Consider the following 16769-nt stretch of genomic DNA (forward strand, 5'->3'; position numbering starts at 1 on the left):
CATCACTTGTGTAAAGCACCTGGTATAATTGAGTTAATTGAGTAACTACCCTGCCCCAGGTTATGATTAAGGGTTTTAATCTGTATGAGAAAGAAAACTTCTACTTCTTAGGCTCAACGGGGTTTACGAGGGATTAACATCCTTATATCTCCACTGTTTAGGAATTGAAACAATGCCTGTACATCGTCAGCATAGTCTGTTCGAAAGCATATTGTACGAGGTTGCGGTATCATTTTCGTCATCCTCCCTAAAAAGGTTCACAGCTTTAGCGAGAGTTAAATATCATAAAGAAAACCAAGTAAAAACAAAGTTTAATATAGAAATAGGAAGAGTAATAAATCAAGACAAACGTATGCAATGCATTAATGATTATGATAGAATAAATAGAGTCTGACATAAGACGAATGTTTAAACAAACAGGAAAGAAATTGCGATTGCGAGTAAATTAATGATCTAAAATAAGCCATCCTTTAGCCTTTGTATGGCTCCTCTGGTTGGCCAAATTCGACGACCCCTTCTTCAATCAAGTCTTGAATTTTATGTTTCAATGGCCCACAATCTTCTGTGTCGTGACCAGGACTATTTGAATGGTAAGCACATTTTGCATGATGCTTGTACCCAGGGACGGGATTAGCGGGAGCTGAGTATGGAGGCAGTAGAGTTATCAGACTCCGATCGAGTAAGTGTTGCAAAGCTTGAGCCAATGGCATGTGTAGTGGGGTAAATGACCTTTTGGGTTTGGATTTCCAAGTACGTTGGCCACCTTGTTGCTTACGTCGATCTGTCTTTTGTTGTTGTGGTGTTGGAGCCTGACTAGGGACCAAGACTGCCCCAACAATGTTGGATTCATTCCTCCCATTGTATGGCTTTTTAATAGTACCAGAAGGAGTAGCCACCTGAATTTTTCCGCTTCGGATACCACTTTCAACACGTTCTCCAGTCAGTATGAGATCGGTGAAACCAGACGAGGAGCTTCCAAGTAAATGGCTGTAGAAAGGACCAGTCAGTGTATTCATGAACATATCAACCAATTCTCTATCAGTCAAGGAGGGTTTGACTCTTCCAGCTAGATCTCTCCATTTTTGAGCATACTCTTTGAAACTTTCCTCGGGTCCCATAGACATGCTTTGTAGTTGTATGCGAGTTGGTGCGAGGTCAGCATTGTATTGGTATTGCTGGTAGAAAGCAACAACCAAATCTTCCCAAGTACGGATGTTGGTACTTTCCAGTTGATAGTACCATTCAAGTTGAGTTCCTGATAAACTCTCTTGGAAGAAATGGATCCAGAGCCTCTTATCAGCGGTGTGGGGCTGAATCTTTCTTACATAAGACCTCAAGTGCATATTGGGACAAGAGACTCCATCATACTTAGAAAAGGCGGGAGTTTTGAATTTCGGAGGAATAACTACCCCAGGAACGAGTCCTAGTTCTTCAAAATCCAGCCCAGGTACCTTCTGAATTTCCACGCTTCTCAAGCGCTCTTCTAGTAGTCTATACTTCTCATCAGCATAATCCTCGTCTTGAGGATACTCATCTTCTTCTTCTTCTTCTTCTTCCTGGCCATCAGAACCTACATGGCTTCCCTGATAGTTCTTGACACTAAGATCATCTCCTTCCTCTTCCTCATCTTTAGGAATTCCAGTTTCTGCAGCCTTCTTGGGACGACCCTTGAATCTTCTTCCCAGGTTGATCACTCCTTTGGGCTTCTTGGTCTTTTTCTCCTTCTTAGTCAGAAGGGTTTTCAGCTCGTCTTGCCCCTTGGATAACTTCAGGATCAGATCTTGGAACTGGGCATTCTGAACTTGAAGGTCTTTGACTGATTGCTCGAGATCCATTGGTGCTGAAATAAACAGCGAGAGAAGATGAGAGACCTGTTATGGAAACCTGTTATGCGATGTTATGAATGCAAATGCAGTGCTTTCAAGGATCTTTAGAAAATTTAGTTAGCAACGTCAGAAAATGATTTGGTCGCATCTTCGTCTGAAAAATTCTGAATTTTGTCCTTGAACTTCTTCCTAGAGAATCAAGCTCACCATATCGAGTGGGTCATAGCCTCTGATTCGGGAACTTCTGAATTTGAAGGTACATGGCTAGAGGAAAATAAATCCTCTTGCCCCTTGATAGGTACAGCGTCTCTGAATTGGAAGGTATGTGGCGAGAGGAAAGAGTAAATCCTCTTGCCCCTTGATAAGAGTTCAGTCCTTGATAAGAGCACCTGCAATTGTGCGCCCTAAATTCCTAAGATCCTTGAAAGGGTTAGTTAAATCATGTTATGCTTATGATGTCATGATGTCATGAATGTTATGCGAATGCAGTTCATTAGGCATTGCGTGAGATAGTAAGGGCAAACAAATCCTTTAACAAAACCTGCAAGGAAACAAAGGTTAGTAGCAAACACAAACAAGTCACACAAGTGTCCTTAGGTTTAGAGGCTTGCATGAAGTTCGCAGGTAAGAACCCTCCCCACTGAAGTTTAGTTGGTTCAACCTGTCCTATATAAATATCGGGTTCTAGGGATCTCATATCATTGACCTTTCTCAAAGGCGCTTATCTCAGTTCGGCAATTGAATCACCAACCAAGAAGGTCCTGAAAGTCCAGTCCATATGAGTGTAGCTTCGAGTATCAACCAACTTCGGTCGGAACCAAAGCCAGCCATCTCACTACTTTCTAATAGGCCAAAGTCAAGTTCAACTAGGGTTCTAGGGCAAATTAGTGTTTAATGACACCACGCAGCAGCCAAGTGTTTCCTCAAGTCGGATCCCAAGGAACACCAGGACAAACCAATGTGTCGCACTAACGATGGCCACCACATCAACCACAACAGTATACGCTGTGCAGTCTCCTTGGTCTCATGCCATTTACCTAAGGTACTCAGATCCGGGTTAGGATCTTTCACACAAGTAAATACCCAAAATAGCCTTTGAAATATAAAGCAGACAAATCAAACAATTAAAGTGAATCCTAAGCTCTAAGGTAACCCCTCTTTTAATCGAAAGCATCCCCAGCAGAGTCGCCAGTTCTGTAATACGGTGAACTGACTTTATTTGAAATGTGCGGATAGCAAGAGTCGCCACCGACTTTTATTTTATCCAATTGGAAAGGCTAAAAGAACAGGAAAATACCTTTTAAAGAAATTTTGAGTTCGGGGGGTAAGTTATACAAAGGGAAGGTGTAAGGCACCCTTTGCATCCATGGTTATCCATGGGCTCTTAATTGCTTAGCTCACTTTATTTTTTTTTTAAATGTTTGAATTGTTTGAAAAGTAATGTGTGAATAGGAAAAGATTTGTTTAAGGACTTTAGCTTGTAAATAAGCGTAGCCTTGTTTGAAAGTATGTGAAAACAAGTGGGAAAAAGAGTTTCGAATTTGAATTTGGAAAAAAGAGCAAGCAATTAGTAGCAACTACCCTAAGTTTAAAAACGTTCTTTTAGCTTTTCAGGAGAAAGGATCTATCCATACCATGAGATGGCAGGAAGTCTTTCAATTGGATTTGAAGGGTCATCGAGTTATCATTCGCCATAAGACTGTCCCTTACCATAAAGAGGGCAGGTAGTCTAAGGGAAGGATATAATAGTCATTTAAGGCATCATGCGAGGATACCTTAGCAATTGGGACGATTATTCTTTATAAGGCAACCTCGTGGGAGTTTCAATAACTTTGAAGGCAACATTGCTTTAGGTATCCTCGGAATTGAGGGACTTGACTATTTTTAGGCAACAAAATTAATAAGGCAACAAGGCAACGGTAATAAGGCAACAAGGCAGCCAGAGGGATTACCCTAAAGGTGTGTGTGTGGCACAATCACGTGGTTCAATTCGAATATTTAATCTTGTAATTAGTGATCTAATTTAGTTCAAGGCTTGCACTCCCTAAGATTACTAACCACAGCAGAAAAATAAAGGCAGAATGAAAATCCTACGCTATTACAATAAACACCTGCGGGGATGGGGAATTAAAAGGCAAAATATAAGAAGGAACAATAATTAATCAAAAAATCTTGAATGTCCTGATCTTCCTCGAATCCTTGATTGACTCTGATCATCTGAGAATTAACAGAAAATAATGGGGGTGAGTGTAGGAGGAATTCATTAACAGATGAAGTAAAACCTTATTGAACCTACAAGGCAAAAGTTAAAAATAAAATGATATTTAAATAAAAAGGGAATCAGAACTTAGCTTTTTCGATTGGTATGGCGTGCGGCTGAAGAATCCTGATTAACCCTGAAAAATGAAGAAGAGAAAGGTAGAAAAGTTTTTGTTCTGAAAAAGGCAAAGGTTTTGAAAACATTCAGGGGTAAACCCTGATTTTTAGGGAATGAGGTTTTAGGAGAAAAGACACTAAGTTCATGGATGACATCTACCTAACAGTGATTAGTGGTCATGAAAAAAGAGGGATAAAATAAAATCAGGGTTTAAAGCAACGGATTAAACATGTAAAGTGAATAAATTAATATATATATATAAAAAAATCGAAAGTTCGATTAAATAAATTAAAGAGTCATGAAAATATAATTTTATAAAAATAAAAAAATAGTTTAAATAATAAAGAAAAAAGAAAATAAATAAAAAGGAATTATGTAATTAAAAATAAATAAATAGATAAATAAAAGTTAGAAAACTTAGCTCTGATCTTGTGTGTGAGCTTCTTGAGGTTCCAGGGTGCACTTGCATATTCTGGGTCATTGGATCTGAGTGCAGGGATATCCAATGGTGGAACAACGCTGACGCGCCATGATGTGCCTTTTGGGGAAAGGACTGGATCATTGAACAGCATCAAACAAATTAAATAAAAAAACGCAGTCCCCCAGGTTTCGAACCTGTGACATGGGGGACAAGGGAACCAAGTACACATGTACTGCCACCAGACCAATGTTTATTCGCTGTTAGTGATACTCGCCAGTGAAAATAAATAGGAAACGTAATAGTTAATGAAATTCAAAAGAAAAAGAAGTCAAACATGGGCCCCAGGTGCGTTGGCTGACGAATGGGATGGAGAGAGAGAAACCGTGTCTGCTGACTGGCCAATGAGGTGCGTTTCTCAAGCCACGCATGCAGTCAAAGGAGGGCTTTTCACTGTTCATCGTCATCCTCACATTACCTGCGGATTTAGGCATGGAATTTGCTACGATTCTTCCTGCGGAATTTGCTTCGACTCCTTCATCTCCAAACCTGGAACTTTGCAACACCAAGACCACGAATCTAACAGTTCTAAAAAGTACCTAGGTCCACTAAATTGAAGGTTGCGAACTCATTGGTGCCGTTGGTTTTGAGTAACACGACCCGTATCCATGAGAACGATGACTTACCATGGTAATGCCCTAACAATGGCACATTCGAGTACTTGCATCAAACCTTCACAAAGATGGTTCTAAATGATCCTAATAATGCATATGAACATATAGAGATGCATAGTATTAATTAAAACGGCATATATTAAGAGTTTATGATCAAGGGAGATAAGCCAAACCGGTAGATCTCGTATGCGATGGTCTGGCCGTGTTTAAGCTTAGATGGTGCGTGATACCAACTCCTGGGAACCTCAGGATTGTGAATGAATGCTTGGTCTTGATCGAAAATTGCTGGAAGAGATTTTTTTGTTATGCCCTAGTTCTTAGAGATATTTGTAACTTGGAAACCCTAAAGCTCTTCTTCTCCTCTCTATTTTTCGTCCTCCTTTGGCTCAGCATGTTTGTGTATATATATGAGGAGTATTTAGGTCACTTAATTTGGAAAGAATTGTGTGATTGAATATTTGGAAATATTGAAAAATATTTGATTGGAAATATCATGATAACTTGCTATTTCCATCCAAATCTTCTTCCAATCAAATATGAATGATTTTCTTGAGCTCCAAGGATGATTTTTTTGATTGAGAAACAAATCATTCATTAATGCAAATTTATTTTATTTTCCTTTGATTTAAACTAGTAGAAGACCCGTGCGACCGCACGGGTAATTCATATCTTAATGTGAACAATATTGTACCAACGGAATTTAAAACCTTAAACATTTAGAATGTAGAATATTGATTCACTATAAGAAACATAAAGATGAGACCAATATATAGTTAATTTGTTTTACAGAATAATAGAATAAAAATAACAAAAAAAATAGAACTTAAATAATGATATGTCATGCTTATTCTGAGGACTCTCACTACTATGTGCACAGTCACATTGATCCTCTTGGTTAGTTCACGTTGATCCTCTAGGATGGTTTGAAAAGTGCACTCGCCAACACGAATCTTGTGTCCATCCTACAATTAAGTCAAAAGATATTCGAAAGACAACAGAAGAAAGACAACAAAGGGGAAGACGACAAGGATGCCAACTGAATCTGATAATAAATGAAACAATTAACAAATAAGTGAAAATCAATACCAAAAATTTATTTACTAATCTAATAGGAATAGAAAAAGATAGATAAACCTAAACGGAAAGGGCTGCAGAAGAAGATGCAAAATTAAACCATAAAAAATATAAGCATATTCATTAAAGGGAAACGAAGACGATCATGTATAAATAGAAATTTGGAATAAGATACAACAGGTGGATTTTCTATGCATTGATTTGCTAACATGGCATCGCCTACTATTCAACCAAACTCCTTTCATAAATTAAATTTTGCCAAATTCATGTTTCATTCCATAAACTAATGTTATAGAAAAGAAAGATTTTAAATTAAACACATACAAAAGCATATCATTGATCTTATTCAAAACAAAACATCTGAAAATATCTAATAAAGAGGTACTAACTAATTGGGGTTAACACTAACTAACCCATTTACATAGATTTTGTTTCATGAAAAACCAATAACCATTATGAATTACAAACCAGCAGTGTAATTCACACAAATAGAGGGTAACCAAAGATTGCCTTCAATAAATTGAGCCACAGTGTACTTGTTAGCATCGCTCAAATCATTGAACACATGGTAACCCGGTCATTTCACTTGGTTAGCTAGCCTAGCACCCGGTCCAGAGTTTATGTAATCACCGTAGTATAATGTGTCCAAAGCAAAACTTATGTTCCACTCTAACCACCCTTCCGGCCTTAGCGCATTACTTATGTAGGATTGCATGAAAATTGTCCGTGAAAAATTCTTCCAGGGTCTACCAAGGTATGTTGGGATGGTTTCATTCTCTGCTGAAATGTTGCAAAATTAAAAGGAGAATCCGCTTGGTTGGTTTGGATCCATCCTTCCATGAGCGGCAACAATGTTCTTTTGTTTAGGAATCCCTTTCTTGGCTATTATTTGACAGTTCTGGAACACGGCGGTGGCATATCTAAAGATGAAATTCACTGTACCAGCAAATGTGCACTCCCTGTAAAATTGACGCATGTTGTGGGGATATAGGCAATCTTGATAACCGAATATCTCACACCGATAAAACACCGAGGTCAGAGTCTGATCTTAATGCCACTGCTGGCTCCTTAGATCAGAGCTTAGATTTCCAATACTATTATCCTTCCCTGTAAAACAAAACATTTAGCTACAATGATAACATAAGAAAGAAAACGAAAAATTGAGGATGTGATAACATTGAACTGACACAGACACATAGCACGATACTGATACTTATACATAGACTCATGTAATTGTTATTCTTTTCCATGAAATGTGTAGAAACTTTGATAGGTTAATTATATTATTCAGTCATATATATTGCCAACATAACCATGGTGCTAGCAAACCAACTATCAGAATTTATGAACCATTGTTTTCAGGTAGAAGAATTGCAAGAATATATTAACTCACCTTAGTGTAGATTATGTTGAATATCTTCCAAACAGGTCGACAGTATTATGTATATAACTTTGAGACCATCTGAAGTTAAGTGTTAGATTTAGAAAATAGCTTCCAAAAATCAGAGTTAAATTTCAAATATATGATGTACTTTGTACTTTGTGATAGTTTTAGGAAAGTTAGAGGACAATTGTGAAATTATAAAAGTTGATTATTAATTACAAATTAGTTCATAATTAAATCCATAATCATAAATATAAAAAATAAAAAGCCTTAGATGTTTTCAACAGAACTGCAAATATATAGTTTGATGTTTGTAAATGGATAGTATGTTGCCTAGTTACTTTTCTTAACTGAAATCAGTATGTCCAATAGGATTTAAGTAATTATTATATGGTTTGAAAGGTAGTATTTGTAACTCGGGTTGGTTAAGTTATTTTTCATTGAAACCCACACTGGTTACTGGTTTTTACACAGTATTTTAGATCCGCGGTGTAATCTATGAATTGGAAGCATAATGGAAATTGCAGAAAAATAGTATGGTGAATGTACCTTACATGGAAGATGTGAAACATAGATGCTATATTTTAATGTATAAGCTTATTTAACACGGAATTGGCCATTGGAAAAGCATATGTACTGTTATAAAACTGGTTTGAAACCCTCCATAAAGTCACTCTAGCATGTCTAGCTGTAAAAAAAGTAGTATGAATTTAAGGTTGACTTGACCTTCGATAGATGGGCTTCCCAAAATAAAGGAAGTTGTCAAATCCAAAGGTTGGCCCGTAGCAGGAAGGAAGCCTACAAAAGCATTGCAGATGTGGATAGTTGAGCAGATAGGTTTTATTCAGAAGAATGTGTCATCTACATATCACACATAAAATAGATAAGTACAATTTGATATAAGGAGGATAATATAAAGAAAAGTGATATAGGATTTTAGAAATAAGGTCATATAACAGGTTGGTCTTGATGGTCTATTGGATCAGAAGTGATCATTTCCAATACTGCAACTTTAGAAGTATGCTAGGAAAACACGAGTAAAACATTAGACTTTAAGCAGTATACTTTGATTAATGATTTTCTAAAGCAGTATACTTTCTAAAGTAGTATACTTTGATTAATGGTTTTTTAAAGCAGTAAAATTTGTAACACATTATACATGAGTAAATCATATGGGTATATTTTTTTACAGTAGGTGCACAAACACAACTAAAGCATTAGATAGTATACTTTGAATAATGATTTTATAAAGCAGTATACTTTGTGCATGTTTGGATATGAGTTTGGAATGGCTAGACGTACGTTTAAAGGACCCATCACCGTGAAAACCAGAAGCGACAAATAGTAGCTTCTACGTAAACATGATAACTTACCGTGCTTTTGAATAACCCAACGCCACCCTAAACATGCTATTTGTAAAGCAGTATCCTTTGATTAATGAATTTGTAAAGCAGTATACTTTGTAAAGTAGTATACATGAGTAAAAATAAGAGGTATCACAGTGAAGCATTTGAACTGTTTAGAAATCATATGTAGCATTCAATGTTAGGCATATCACAATGAATGTTTGCTAACAGTAAAATAAGAGGTATTGAACTGATTTACACAATGAGAACAACTTGAACTGATTTAGGCATATCACAGTGAATTTTAGGCATATCAAGTTAATTACCATTGTCATATTACTAACAGGTTTTGAATTACCAAAGTTCTAGTTACATTGTTTTTTAAATATGGCTTTTAATAGTACAATAAGTTGTGACCTTAAACATCATACTTTAAACATAACTAAGGGACAACCTTTGTTTGAAGAAAATTGACAAAAATGAATTATATTTTAATCAAAGGAGGTGTAGATGCTAGTCAATGTATATAAAGAACCTTTGCTTTAATTAAAGGATAACCTTTTCATGCTAAGACCTTCAAGTTTTATAAATCTAGCAAAGATGAGTTCCTATTCTATAGGTGAAAACATGATGGTCTACACTGCTAGAAACAAAAGATGAGTTGACAGTTAATTGAAATAGTATTGTGGTCGAAAGGAAAAAAAATACCTAATTCGTGTTTGAAGTGTATCATTGAAACATGAACTGTATCAATTATATTAAAAATCATACATTTTCTAAAAAAAGTGGAGTATTTTAGAAATGCTGGAAATGATATTATATTAACCATCATGCTAATAACTTGTCATAAAGCAAGTGCTGAAATGTTAGTTTGAATAAATCCTTTGCTGGGATGAATCTTACATGTTATACAAAAGTGAAAACTCACAAAAGCTGTGTGACATTACAAAAGAGGATGTAGTGTAATAAAACAGGAAACCTTATTGTTTTACTTTCTATAAGGAACTTTATGAAACCAAACAATGCCTAATGATCACTTCCAAATTATATTAATTAACACAAAATTTTCCATTCCCTTCTAAGGCCAAGTCACATATATTTAAATGCCTAATGACCAATAATCGAGTACAAACCGAGATCAAAAAATGAATGGTAGCCTTTTCATAAGGTTACAACTAATAACTTTACAAAATGAATCAAAATTGAAGCAGCTCTCAGTATAAACACAAGTGCAGTGTTTACAAAATTGTGAAGTTCATAGAATGCATCAAAATTGAAGCAGCTAGCAGTAAATACAAACAGCTGCATTAGGGAGTTTTGACAGAAAAAGACGTGCCTCATTGTATCATTGTACCAACCATTAAGAATAAATGATATTTGAGGAGTCTTACCATTGCAGTGTTAGCATATTCCAAAGGAATGACTTCGATTTAAGGTTTTATATCATGTTTAGCATAAAAATCAATCATCTCTTAAGGCTTTGTTTGGATTGATGGAACCGGATGGAGCGGAGCGGAATGAGATGGAATAAAATGATATTCCATTGTTTGGATAATTTAAAAACGGATGGAACGGAGCGGAATAGAGTGGTATGGATTCCATTCCATTCCATCACTTACCACCATTTTTCTTACCCTCCGATTTGGGCGGAATGAACAACTTATCTTGTTCCGTCCTAAAATTTCCAAACAATGGAATGGTATCTTCGTTCCGCTCCGTTTCACTCCGCTCCATCCCACTCCGCTCCGCTCCATTCCGCTCCATTGATTTTATGATATCCAAACATAGCCTAAGTCTCTTCTAACCCTTCAATCAAGAAAAATACTCTTTCATATATATATATATATATATATATATATATATATATATATATATATATATATATATATATATATATATATATATATATATATATATACACTGTGAAATATATATTGTAAGGATACCCAGGAAATTCAAACAGTGTATCAAAAGAGAACAAAAGTCATTAACCATTGCTTTTCTCTACCTTGGTATATATCTTTAACAGCCAATACTGGGAGAGGAACTCTGACAAAAACTTTCATCCAACAGCCAACCCTCCATTTCTTCTATCTCTAACCTGTGGTTCATCTCTTTCCTTGTGCATCTTCTTCATTTCCATAGCTTTTCGGAACCCTAAATTTTTACAAACGAAATTGCAATAAAAAGTGTTCTTGGAGAAGCTGAAACAAAAACGAAAAAAAGGAAGGAAGAATAAATTTTACCCGATGTGCAAGGACGGTGAAAGGGAGACGAGGGGGCTGGGGCGGTGGGGTTTGGGTTTTGAATGTGGAGAGAGAACTTGTGATTGTAGAGGAAAAAGAAAAGTGAAGTAGAATGTTTTGAAATGAAAGGGTGTAGAAGAATAGGCAATTGTTCTTAGGTTTTAAAGCTTGGAGGGAAAATCTAATGGATAATAAGATGCAATCACAAGAATTATGAAATAAGAGTGCCATTTGGACCTATGGAGAAGTTTGATTGGTTGAAATAAAATTTTGAATTAGAAAATTACAAAAAAGGGCTTTTGTAAGGGTAATTAATTTTTGCATTAAGGGTAATTTAGGGAGTTTGGTAGTATGTTTTATTAATAGGTAGGTAGTTGATTGAATAAAAATAAAAAATAAATAAAATAAAAAGGCCAAACATTCACCAACGAAAATTCAATGGCCTCTAGGTGTCTCTTGGGCTTTTATATGATCCAAAATGAAGTCTCATGATTTAATTCTTTATTTTTGGTATTTTACTTGATTTATTTGCCATTTAAAAGAATAAAATTCAAATAAATAGAAATAAAAATGCCAAAAATATAAAGATGATTTTATAGGCCCTTTTATGGATCATATATGTGTTTGAAATCCAAAACTTAGGCCTATTAGTCAAAAAACTCAAAATTGTCCAATTAGGGTTTCATGTTCTTCTTGAATTTCGCCCAACTTGTGCAAGTCATAACTCTTTCATTTTTTATTGTATGGAAGTGTTCTTGAGCTTTTTAGAAAGCTTAGAGTGTCCTCTAAATGATGCTTTTGGTTTCATCTCAATTAAATATTCCATGCTCAAGTTATGAGCTTTGAGAAAAAATGATTTTTTTGCGATCCTTTAGAAGGACCTGTAATGTTTTGATCCATATCTCTCAAATGAAGCATTTTTAGACTTGGAATATGAGAGACAAAATTGTAGAGAGTTCAATTTACTTCAAATTGAGCTTTGGATGGGAAATTTCTGATGTTCCATGAGGGAGTTATGGCTGGTCAAAGTTCGGTTGACTTTTACCTAGAAACCCTAATTTAGCAACTTTGTACTTTTGTGGATTTTGGAATTTCCTTTGATGAATCATGATCATCCTTTGATCAAATGATGAGTAAAAAAAATCAGGAGTTTTGACTGTATTTTGACCATTGTTTGACTTTTAGGTCAACCAGTCGACTATTGATCGTTTGGACCATTGAGTGAGCAATCTTTTGAATCAGAGCTTGAAAATTGGTATGAGAAATCTATGAGGCATTTGAGAGGCCGTGAAGTCCATTTGAAATATCAGAAGTTGATTATACTTGGAGAGAATCAGAACCCTAGCTGAAGGCTTGTTGTTTAGGAGACAGGTAAGTGAGCCTAATTCTGATATAGCCTTGAGCAATTGAAGATCATGTGAATCAAAATCCATTGAAATATGATGGGAAAATTTTGGGGTATGAAATAAACAAAGCAAGGTTGGTGGCTCAAGGATATAATCAAGAGGAAGGAATCGACTTTGAAGAAAATTTCGCTCTGGTTGCAAGGTTAGAAGCTATTCATCTTTTACTTGCTTATGCTTGCTCATTAAATTTTCAGCTTTTTCAAATCTATGTCAAAAGTGCTTTCTTGAATGGATACATCAATGAAGAAGTCTATGTCAAACAACTCCCAGGCTTTAAAGACTTCAAGAATCCCTCGCATGTATTTAAATTGAAAAAGGCTCTCTATGGTTTAAAGCAAGCACCAAGGGCATGGTATGATCGTCTTAGCAACTTTCTATGCGAAAAAGGTTTTGAAAAAGGTAAAGTTGACAAGACTTTGTTTATAAAGAAAGTTAAAAATCATACTTTATTATTTCAAGTCTACAATGACGATATCATATTCGGTTCAACAAACAAAGAATTATGTGAAGATTTTCATCAATAATGCAAGGAGAATTCGAGATGTCTGTGATGGGTAAGATGAACTATTTTCTTGGATTACAAATCAAGCAATCAAAGGATGGCATCTTCATCAACCAATCCAAGTATTGCAAAGAATTATTGAAAATATTTGACATGGATAATTGTAAAATAATGTCTACTCCTATGGGATCTGGTACATATGTAGATCAAGATGAATCTGGAGTTTCGATTGATATTACAAAATATCGAGGTATGATTGGTTATTTATTATATTTGACGGAAAGTCGTCCTGACATAATGTTTAGTGTTTGTTTGTGTGTCCGCTTTCAAGCAAATCCGAAGGAATCTCATCTCATGTCGGTAAAAAGAATCATGAAATATCTGAAGGGAAAAACGAATGTCGATCTATGGTATCCAAAAGGTAGTGTATGTAATTATTTGGTTATTCTAACACGGATTATGCAGGTTGCAAAACTGATCGTAAAAGTACGAGTGCAACATGTCACATCTTAGGAAACGCATTAGTATCATGGTCATGCAACAAACAAGCTTGTGTCGCACTTAGCACGACTGGAGCAGAATACATTGCAGTAGGAAGTTATTATGCTCAAATCTTATGGTTAAAACAACAACTTAGTGGCTACGGCTTAGCTCTTGGATGCATTCCTCTAAAGTGTGACAACACAAGTGCTATCAATATTACAAAGAATCTGGTCATGCATTCAGGAACGAAACATATTGACATCCGACATCACTTCCTACGAGATCACGTATTTAAAGGTGACGTCAAAGTTACTTTTGTAGATACTCATAATCAACTCGCAGACATATTCACAAAACCGTTGGCACGAGAACCATTCTTCAAAATTAGACGAGAATTGGGTATTTTTTTATGAAAACGACATAATATGAACGGTACACGTACTTATTTTATTTAAGGTTTCTATAATTTTTCACAATTACATGTTGCGTAAGTATGTTATTAAGATGTTATGTGACTTTGTATTTATGTATGTTTAGTAACTCAAGAGTAATAAAGCTACTGATTTTATCTTTTTTGGAAAATTTTCTTGTGGAAATCGATTACCACATTATGGGAAATCGATTTCCTGAGTCAAAAATTCTCTTTATGCGTTGCTCTGGTTAGGCTGAGTAAGTAGTGGAAATCGATTACCCCTATATGGGAAATCGATTTCCTATACCCGTTTTTTATTTCCTTTCTACTTTTTTAATTCAAGCTTTCTCTTTCTATGTTAAAAGTGCTTTTTAATGTTGGTCAACGCATTCATTCCTTTCCAACTACTCTTCCACCTACCTTCCCTTGGCCAATCAACTCCTTCAAACTTCTTAATTGCCCCCTCATAAATCTCCACTTACCAACCTTATCATCATAAAATCCCACTTTAACAAAACCCTTATAAAACACCATCCTTCTCACTAAACCCAAATAATTTTTTATGAAAATCACTTATTTTCCCATACATACCCAAATCCGAAAATCACACACCAAACCCTAATCCTTTCCAAAACTTCTTCAATGGCTCCTTCAAGACATGCCAAAGGAAAGGCACCCATTTTCGAAAGCTCTCTTAACTCAGATTCTGATAATGAGCAACCTCAAAAATCCAAAAGGCTCTTAACACATGAGTGACAAAAAAGAACAAAACACATGAAGAACTTGAGAGACTCCCAAAACAATAACCCTTATTGCACACATGGTTTTCCTTGTTTGAGTTCTTGGTAAACTAGACTTCCCAAGTTTCTTTTTTATAGATACTTGCTGAATGGGCTTGGACTTTAATCTTAATCCAATCTTGTCTTTTATGAAAATAGATGCAAGATCTTTTCCCAAATTAGAAATAAATAAAATCAAATCAAATCTTAGTTTTCCAAAAGAAATCTCAAAGATTCTTTTTCTAAAAATAGAGATTGATCGGCATTTTTCCTAATCATCCCTTGATTGCCTGCACTTGTAATGATTATCTGAATATTCCAGATTCTCATATTTTTTTAATCAAATCTCTCAAGGTTTAAAAACCAGTCTTAATTGTTAGGATGCTCTGGTGTAGGATGTCACAACATCTGGAAGAACATCTCTCAAAGCACAAAACATTTGAACATGTTATGATAATAGAACAAGATGATTCAACACATTGCTCAACATTATTTAAGAACCATATTTTGGCAGAATTATGCCAATTACAAAAACCATGGAACTAACAATGAGTTATAAGATGGTGACTGAGACCACAGATAAGATGAAGAAAGTGCATACTACCTATGTAAATTATGAGGACGTGGAGGGGGTGAACCAGAAATAGATATTGAGGAAGATATCTAGGACATCATCCAGGAACATGACTCTCTTAAGTGTGAAGAAAGGTTAATAAATAAGAAAAGTGTGTGTCATAAGAATGTTAAGGAGGAGAATATCGTAAAGGATAATCTCATGGTTGAAAAGTCAAGGAGGCCTCTTGAGCTCTACTTCTATGAAACATTGTAGTAATCAATGCTTGAGAGTTGTGCCAAACGAGAAAAAGTGTTGTTCGCCCCTATGATCACTTTGGCACTAAAAATAAGGAGAAATCTTTTATTCTCCGAGATATGTTACAACTTGGGTATCATTACAAACAAGAAAATTCTTCTTTGTAATACATATTGCCCTCAGATGCAGGATCAAACTCTAATTATTCAAGCTCATACTCACAACCTGAATCAAAATTTTGGAAACTCAAGTGGGATCTTCCCCATCAAGGAAATGGAAGTCCCTAAGGATGTTGGTGATATGATGGAATATTAGATAAACAAATCCATGGAAGCAGTACAAGTTGGGAATAACATCTCCATAGTTTAATCTTTTAAATTCAACGAGAAGATTAGGCTCAGTAACATGAATTCTTAGAAGATTAGAATAATAGAAGTTGTTGTTGCAGATTTTCTGGAGTCAAGTGATTCAGATATAGATTATGACATCCTGTTTGGCTAAAAAAGTAAACAATCCATGGGCTGAATTAATGGAATGATTAATTAGGCCAATCAATTATAGACCTCTAATAATCGAATGTTCAAGCCACAAATGGAAGATTTTGATATTTAACAATTCCCAATCAGTAAGAAATTGTCCTAATTGATTTGACTCAACAAGGAGAAAATAATTTATTGGGTGATTGAAGCTAATCGATTATTAATGAAATGAAATGACTCTAATCAGTTAGCTTGGCCTTAAAAATATATTTAGGTGATTTGAAAATTATGGTATGACAGACTCGGATGTCAATCCCGATGTCAAGACATATGATCTGTTATGAATGCAGCACAAGCAGAATACAATGATCCCCCATTATTTAATTACTCTTAGGAAAGAGGTAATGAAACATGGGATCACAGATGTTCAGCATACATAACCAGATTATAATTTTTACATGGTTCTGTATAGGAACAGCTAACACTTCTGAACCTGATGTTATAGAAAAATTCATAACATTCATAACAGAGTAAACAATGCAGAAGATAAAT

General features: G+C 35.4%; 1 pseudogene; it reads right to left on the minus strand.

The window, feature by feature from the left end:
- Positions 1 to 6829: 6829 nt before the first annotated feature.
- Positions 6830 to 16769, minus strand: part of LOC131634618 (pectinesterase/pectinesterase inhibitor PPE8B-like) — a 38830-nt pseudogene continuing 28890 nt past the window's right edge.

Source organism: Vicia villosa, unplaced genomic scaffold, assembly GCF_029867415.1.
Source record: "Vicia villosa cultivar HV-30 ecotype Madison, WI unplaced genomic scaffold, Vvil1.0 ctg.001323F_1_1, whole genome shotgun sequence".
NCBI lineage: Eukaryota > Viridiplantae > Streptophyta > Magnoliopsida > Fabales > Fabaceae > Vicia > Vicia villosa.